Below are 6,548 nucleotides of genomic sequence, written 5' to 3'. Positions count from 1 at the left end.
AAACCTCAAACTGTGGAAGTTGGGGTGAAGGAAAGGATGTGGCCCGGGGTCTGAGCTGGACTGGTCTCGAATCAAATGCACCTCTAGGTTTCTGATGGTGAACTGGTACTTTTTTCTCCTACCTCCCTCCCTTCTGCAGCCTGACAAATCAAAGAACTGATGATTCCTCTGGTAGGCTGTGATTGCGACCGCTTTTCTGCCGCCCAGAATGTTTTTCTCCCACCCCTCCTGATAACACATCGTGCTCCACCCCCATGTCCATGGTGAGAAACAAGTTTTCTTTGGAGCCATCCTCACCGGCTGCTGACAGAAGAAAGAACTGCTGAGATGAGAGAGAAGGAGCAGGAAGGAGGCAGGGAAGATGAGGACATCATTAGTAGCCCTGATACTAGGGATCCAGACTCCCCAGTCAGACGAAGCCAACCCCTCCGCCCGCTTTTTTCCCTTAGCATTTCCATCTGCTGCTGCTGCTGCTAAGTCACTTCAGTCGTGTCCGACTCTGTGTGACCCCACTGACGACAGACCGCCAGGCTCCCCCGTCCCTGGGATTCTCCAGGCAAGAACACTGGAGTGGGTTGCCATTTCCTTCTCCAAGCATTTCCATCTAGGCTTCATTTAATTGCAACAGAAGGTGTCTTGGTTAATACGGTTCCTTCCCTCTTGCCCTGCCTACTCATAATTCTCTCTGCCTCAGTTTCCTCATCATGATCCCCTGTGGTTTCCTTGATCACCAATATGATTTCTTCCCCCCAAACACAGAGTGCAGTATTATTATAAACAGTAACTTCTATTTTTAGGAACTGCAGGTTTCCCGTCTTGGCTGCCTTACCAGAGAGTTTCTGAATCGGGGCCAGCTCTCTTTCAATAACACAAGACATAATCTAAGCAGAATAGTAATGATAGTCCAGAATTTTTTTAGAAAATCCAAAGAACCAAGGACTTTCAGTGATTTGTCTAAACCAGGTCCACTGTCAACCAGGATAAAATATCATTTTATTGTGTCTGGTTTGTGCTCTGGCATTTAACTGAAGCTTAACAAATAAGACTGTAAATTCAGGGACAGGAAGCAGCGAATAACAAAAAGAACTAATGTCTCCTTGACATCACTCACTCTTAAGAAGGCTGTTTACTTCTCAGTTTACCTCCCAGTGTGTTTTAAAATACTCTCGCAAATCTCAGCTTGAAATAGCTGTTCTACCTTCTCTCAATAGAAGCCCCCACCTTCTAAGTATACTGGCTTATAGTTATTTATAAACCTGCTGTCAGTCAAAGATTATTTTGTATATCCCTCCTCCTAACTCTCTTCTCCCTACATACCAAATAGACTTACATAAAATTAGAAACGTCACATATTCAGTCACTTAAATAAGAATTATTGTCAGTAATAATTTCTGAAGCATAAATTCATCATATTGGGTGAAGCATGTCTCTGAGACTGTTTCATGGATACCAGCTCCTTAAAAAAAAAAAAAAAAAAGGGCTTCTGTGGCCAAGGTAGTTTGGAAAACTATATGCCTCTTAGGGATTTTAAACTCTACAATAAAGTACCTTTGGGTAAGTTAGAAATGCCAAATCTATTTCCTCAAAGAATTCTTTTTTTTCAGTACCTGGTAACATTTCATGGAATAATGTGTCTTGAATCACATTTTTGAAAACGAGGGAAGTGGCCTGCACCAGGATATGGAGGCAGGAGGCTTGGGTTTGACTCCTGGCTGTACCACCCTACTTGTTATATGACTTTGAGCAAATCAGGACTTCGTAATATTTCATTTTCACATTGGAAGAGTGAAAATGATAAGACTCATGTTAATCTGGGTTGTTTTATGGGTTAGATTATATTATTACTGACTGTGCTTTAAACACAATAACAAGCTATATAAATGAGGTATCATCAGATATCACAGAGGAATATAAGGCTGTATCAGGCAATTAATTATGTATAAGTATATAAAGATATTTGCCGTAGTAATCCTTACCTAACAATTATATATTTAAGTCTACTTGGGGGGCCAGCACTGACAGGGGAACAAGGAAGCATAGTCCAAAGGTCAAGGTAGGATTAGAGCATGTTGGATCCAGAAATTTCTTTGGTGATAATTGAATTTAACCCTTTCATTTTATGTATGATGAAGTGAAGGCCCACAGGGGTCAAATGAATGACTTAAGGTCACTCAGGATTAATGTTAGGAATATCTGATTCCCACCCAGTGATGGACCTTATTGCCCAACGGCTGCCTCGGTATGAGACAAAACATGGCCCCATGAAATTTTCAACCTAATGAGGTGAGACATACAAATGATATAATCAGAAAACAAGACGACGTGGAGCAAAAGTTAAAAGCTCAAAAGTGGGGCCAAAGGTAACCATTCAAGATGAGGGATATGTTAATTAGCTTGACTGTAACAGCCATTTCAAAATGGACATGTATATCCAAACATCGTCTCATACCTTAAATACATATTATTATTTTAAAAATAATTTATTTTGGCTGTGCTGGGTCTTAGTTGTGGCACTCAGGATCTTCTGTGTGGCCTGTGGACTTTGTAGTTGTGGCATGCATGTGGGACCTAGTTCCCTTGCCAGGAATTGAACCCAGGTCCCCTGCATTGAGAGTTCAGAGTCTTACCACTGGACCACCAGCAAAGTCCCTGTAATTTTTATTTTTTTTAAATGTGGCTGAAGTAACAGGGGCAATGAGAATTCAGGAATGAGGAAGCCCAGTAGCCAGGCTCAACTGGAGGTAAGACTGGAGCTGGGGCCTTAAGGAGCATACAGCACTGTGTTGAATTTGGATACTGTAAGAGGAAAAACAGTGGTGCTCCAAAACAGAGTGGGAGATGAGAAGTCAATGGACTAAGTGGCTGGCGAAATTCTAAATAGTCAGGCATTCTAGTTTGGGTGAAATATTCATCAGTAAGCATTATTGGACCCTTCCAAATTCTGAGAAGTTTCTGGAACTTCAGAGAGAATATGAGAAGTAGACAACATGGTCTCTGATTTTAGAAAGTTTATTTCTTTATTTGGAGAGGAGATGGGAACATAAGACAAAGTTGGAGAATGTAAGCTTGTAAGTATCTTATACAAAGGGCAGCTAGGGAAGATGGGCAGGATTTAGGAAGTTAAGGCAGGATTTCTGCAGAAGATGAACCCTGAGTTGTTTCTCAGAAGAACCTTGGAATTGATTCATGTTTAAAAGCACCTAGGATAACTTGTGTCATTCCTTGCATTAAGAGGGAAGTTTCAATATGCATATAAGGTAGGACTGTGCATTATTCTTCTGTCCTTGGTCTTTATTAACTTTTTAATTCTTTCCTTGTCATTTCTTATAGGAAGTCAAGTGGAGGACTAGACTGCTTGATTCAGTATGGTCGCTCATACAGATGTATACCCAGAATAGTAAGGGCCTGCTTTTATTCCTGTCTGATTTGTTACCTCTTCCTCTTTCACATCCATCATGTTCCCAGTCTTCCTGTGATGGATAATTGACCTAATTAAGAGTATAAAAGGTAAGATTAAAGGAATGATTTTTAGACTCTGCCCCATTAGTCACCATTCCCTCCAGCTAACCAGTTCCCAAGTTCTGTTGACTTTTGACATTCTAAATATTTCTCAACCTATTCTCTGCTCTCTCTGCTCTTTCCTCTGCTGCTCGATTCAGATCATAACCATTTCTCATCTTATTTATGCAAGTACATTGCAACTGGTTTCTAGCTCTTCCTGCCTCTTTTCTTCAATCCTCAACTTCATCTCTCACAATCAGAATCACTTTTCAAATACGCAAAGCCCATTTATCCCTGTAGTGAAAATCTTTCTGAGCTTCTTTTTAGCTTACAGGCAAAGTCCAAAGTGGCATGCAGAACCTTTCTCGTTCTGGCTCCTGTTCACCTCTCAGTTTTATCTTTGGTCACTTCTAAAGAAAACCGAGTCCCATCCATGAGTGTATTTTTTTTTTTTTTTAAGGTCTCAAGGATTTTATTTTTTTAATGCAGTAAAGTTGCTGAGCATACTTCAAACTGCTGAACTCCTACTCATCCTTCAAAACTCCTTCATTCCTGGTCACCTCAGTAATGCATTCCCTTTACCACCTTTTCATAGTGCAAATACAGTACTTTTCAGAGGTATCATAATCAGTCATGAGTCTGCCTTTTCTATTGAGCCGTGTGCTTCTTAACAAAGGACTTTTGAGTGCTGTCTTCTGATGAGATCAGTGCTGGCATGTAGGTCCTGTAGCAACACTGTACCTAGTGAGGTCTTCCCCCACCCTCCCATCCTGCACACGACGACTTGAAGAGGTCAAGAGAAGTGCTGGAAGAGGTTAAAATCATCAGGAGAAAGAGTGATAATTCACTGATAGAGAATGAAAAAGAGGAGTAAAAAGACAAGAAAAGTAAAAGGAAGTTCATCAGGAGATAGTTACTTCCACAACAGGAAAGGCTTTCAACCCCTAAAAAGACCAGTCTATTTTCCTTTTCAGGGAAAACAACATGAACGTTATCCAAATCTTTTGGAAATGAGCAAATTCCTTCCTTTCGCCTGCCCTCCAGCCTCAACTAGAATGGTTTTTATGTGGTGACCTAGAGTTGGTAGCTCAGCAGGGGAGTTCTCTGCCTGGGGACAGAGAAGCCTAGCCTCAGAGGCTAGCTGAGAGAACCTAGAAGAAACCCACCTTTGTTCTTAAGAATTTTGCCTGGGGAAGGGCAGATCTGACATTAAACCTCCTGAGAGCTGGCTAAAACCCTGAGTGTGGAGAAGTGGAGGCTGCCAGTATACAGGTCATAATAATCAGAAAGTCTCTTGAAACCACCTCATTGTAAAAAGTCACTTGTATAAAGTCACTTGGGTGGCCGGTATGGAAAAATGGAATCTATCGGGTCCTTCAGGATATGTGCCATATGAAGGCACAGAAGGTCATTTATTTTTATGACTGAAATCAACATGACACATTATTTCAATTTAGAGAGCAGATCTTTTTAAAAACGGTAAAGTCATAATTAAAAAGCATTTAAAAACAGCACTTTATTGAGAATTCCCCTGCGGCCCAACCTTTAGGACTCTTGTGATTCCACTTCAGGACCACGGGTTCCATCCCTGATCAGGGAACTAAGATCCAGCATACCATGCTGCGCAGCAAAAGCAAAACTTTATTTGATTTACGGAGATCTTTTAATAACGTGTCTGTTTCTTAGCTGGGCTAACATTATTACATAATCCACTCCATAAGATGTGATGATCACTAATTTGTTGAGGAAATTGACCAGCTCAGAGAGGCCATCCCGTACCTTTTAGGAAAGGGCCCAGGGTGGTATGAGAGGTCTCTCACCTCCAGTTTCTGAGACCTTTCTAGACACTCCTCAAACACTTCAAACACTGCTGTAGATAAAACCTAACTTCCGATATAAAGAGAATCTAGGGGATGGCAAGGAGAATTAAACGTATTGGAATGAGTATGAAGGCGTACTTAATTCCGCTTCCCGTTTCTTAAAAGAAGATCCTTTAAAACATCACTGCTCTATATTTACGGAGCGAATAAGGAAACCAACAATGCAGACTGGCTAAGAGTGACCTGAAGTAGCTAATAAGGCGAAGGCCGAAGAGATACACCGGGGCCGCCTCCTTCATTCTGACCAACGATCAGAGCAGCCCCGCAGGGGGCAGAGGCAGGTAGAACGCGGGTTCTCGCGTGGCTACCGCGGGTGGTATTCCCGGCACTCGGCGTTCCAGACGCTTCCTCGCGGAGTGCGGGTGTGTGTGGCTCGGACTCCATATTCCACTCGCCTCCCCTCAACGCTGTAGCCTCGCTAACAGACACCCCAGACGCCAGAGACGCCGGGACCAGCCAAGACCCAGCGTGGTCTCTTAAAAGACGGTGATTTTTTTTTTGGTAGGAGGCGGCGGCCGGGGCTTCCCTTTCGGGGTCCCCCCCGCCCCCGACGTTGTCCTCGTCCGCCGGGCCGTGTGCCGCGCCGGGAGGTGGCCTTTCCGCGAGGTGACCTCGGGCTCCCCCCGAGCCCGACCGCAGCACGCTCCGTGTGGAGACGCGAGGCGGTGTCCTGAGGTGACACCGGCTGTGCCGCCGCGGCAGCAGGCGCCGCCGATCAACTAGTTCGCACCGAGGATTCCTCTTGGTGCGTGGCCCAGTTTTCCTCAGGACGGGCTCCAACCCCTAGCCGACACCGCCCCCCGCGCCGCCACGCTCCGAGGCCTTCCCCCGGGACGCGGCGCGTCCCTCCCCCGCCGCTCGGCGCGGGCCGGCGCGCGCGCGATTCCTCGATTCCACAGGCGGTTCGCGCCGCGGGTGGGGGCGGGGCGCGCGGGGGGAGGGGGCCGCGGCCGGCGGGCGGGGGCGGGCCGGCGTGGGGAGTTCCTCGCTCGCGGACCACACGCTCTCCGGGCCAATCCCGAGCCAGCCTCGCTCAGTGTCACACGCGGGACACGTCCAAGCGTTTGTTGGCAGGGCCGGCGAGGGGGGCGGGGGCGGGGAGGAGGGGAGTGGAGTTGAGTGACAGCCTTGCGGGGCAGGCTGGGAGTTGTAGTTCCCAGCGCCCAT

The sequence above is a fragment of the Moschus berezovskii genome, chromosome 23, assembly GCF_049115385.1.
Source record: "Moschus berezovskii isolate FMDL1 chromosome 23, NW_MosBer_1.0, whole genome shotgun sequence".
In the NCBI taxonomy this organism is placed as follows: domain Eukaryota; kingdom Metazoa; phylum Chordata; class Mammalia; order Artiodactyla; family Moschidae; genus Moschus; species Moschus berezovskii.
The sequence above is the reverse complement of the archived record's forward strand: the minus strand, read 5'-3'. Positions refer to the sequence as shown.